Source organism: Meleagris gallopavo, chromosome Z (assembly GCF_000146605.3).
Source record: "Meleagris gallopavo isolate NT-WF06-2002-E0010 breed Aviagen turkey brand Nicholas breeding stock chromosome Z, Turkey_5.1, whole genome shotgun sequence".
NCBI classification, from domain to species: domain Eukaryota; kingdom Metazoa; phylum Chordata; class Aves; order Galliformes; family Phasianidae; genus Meleagris; species Meleagris gallopavo.
The window spans coordinates 55,948,255-55,950,301 of record NC_015041.2 but is presented as its reverse complement, the minus strand read 5'-3'; the positions used below and the strand labels follow the sequence as shown (position 1 = coordinate 55,950,301).

General features: G+C 41.3%; 1 protein-coding gene across 1 annotated transcript in view; it reads left to right on the top strand.

Annotated features, from left to right (window-relative positions):
• The window catches only part of VCAN (versican), a 156,108-nt gene that overhangs the window by 70,114 nt on the left and 83,947 nt on the right, over positions 1–2,047 (top strand). The window lies entirely within an intron of this gene.

Here is a 2,047-nt window from a genome sequence, read left to right as displayed (position 1 = left end):
ATAACATTATTCATACATAAATTCTTTGTAGAAATGCTTGTGATTACCTCTGTCTCATTTGATTCACTTGTTCCCAGAACTCGGTAGGCTGGGATGGAAGTATTTGAGAAAGACTCAGTGCAGAGATACTTTCTGAAAACAGATGGTCTCTAGCTGATGTCTGGCAGCTGAGAAAGGGCTATTTTGAATATTTAGAAATGGTTCCTCTTCAAGACATGTGAGATAATGGGCCCAATACATTTGTTAGATACCTTAAAACTGACAGTCACAGATAAAATTCACAGCTGAGTAAGACTCTATGTTCTAATGCCTGTTTTTCAGTCTTTTATTTACTTTATGCCTCTTACAAAATTTATTTAAAGACAAAGGATGTACTGTCAGCAGTGTATTTCAGCTGTTGAAAATCTACTTATCATGCCTTTCTGCGTATTAAATCAATACAGAAATATTCTATTTTTAATGCAGTCTTTAGAGATGTTGTTACATGTATACAACTGCAGTTACAAAGAGCAAGAGCAGTGTGGGTGTCTCCTTGCACACATCACTGGAGACTGTAAGTTGTAATAAATCCTTAGGCTTACTCCAACAACTTTTAAAGTACCACAAATTTAGCATGCAGTTAGTTCAGTCTTTCCATCATATTTTGGAGCAAGGTTTCAGAAAGCTATGATTACAACCCAGAATAAGTATATAATGAAAATGGAGTATTGTATTCAGTAGTTCCGCCCACCTACTCTGCTCTCACAGATGATGGGGTCAGAGAGTTACAACCACCTTCAATTCAACTTTCCTGGTTTGTGGAAAGCATTAAAAGGTATTAAAACCTACACACATACAGAATATTTACCTCTGTGTCACTCTTTTGGCTTTACTAATGTAGTAAGATACATACATGTCAATATATCTGTGTCTGGATAGATAGATGGATCTGCATATGCATGTATACATATGCCTACACGCACACACACATAGTCAGGGCAAATCAGTGCTTGTTTCAGTTCTCTATAATAGAGATGAAACAGTCTGCACAGTTTTATTTGCTGGTTCACATTTTCATCCTCCAGCCCCCTGATTCATCATCTCTTAATTTCTTTTTCCACTCTTCACTCCCCGTTTACTTTTCAGATTTCACTCCTGTCTCTTTTCTTTTGATAGTTTTGCACTACAAGCGGGTGCAGGAGAAGTAATTCAACTGTTCTTGGAAAACATTTGGTATAGGAGGGAGGAGTTATCTGTGCAGCATGGGTGCCTGCGTGTCAGCTCTGAGTACGTATGTTGCAGTTTGCTGTCCACTGCCTTAAGAGAAAAAATTCTGGAACCTATGATTTATGCTTAGGCCATATACATCTCATTCTTTGAGCCTGATCTTTTGGTCTTTCTGCTTCAAGACTCCTTATCTCCCATTCAACCCTTCTGCAGACCCTCTCTCAGATTGTGAAGCTCCTCCTGTGCTGGAGCCAGACTAGCACAGCCCTGATCTGCTCTCCAGCCAAGTGTTCCCAACACTGCAACACTGCCTTGTTGTTATCTGGCTTCTTTCCTGTGGGACAAGGTTGTCCCTCAACAGGATGAATAATAAAAGCTGAAGTGCCTTTGGAGAGTACACAGCACTTAGTCAGCAGTGTGTGGTTAAACAAATCATAGAATCACAAGGTTGGAAAAGACCTATAAGATCATCTAGTCCAACCATCTTCTCACTACCACTGCTACCACAAGCTACTAAAGCATATCTTGCAGCTCCTTGTCCAGACGCCTCTTGAACACTTCCAGGGACGGTGACTCCATGACCTCTCTGGGCAGGCCATTCCATTGCCTGACCACTCTCTGAGAGAAAAAGTTTTTCCTCATGTCTAACCTAATCCTCTTCTGATACAACTTGCGGCCTTTCCCTGGGTCCTGTTCTGGACCAGGCCACAGAGAAGAGGCCAAACCCCTCTTCACCCCAACCTCCCTTCAGGAAGTTGTAGAGTGCAATGAGTTCTCCTCTGAGCCTACTCTTCTCCAGACTAAACAATCCCAATTCCCTCAGCTGCTCCTCATAAGACTT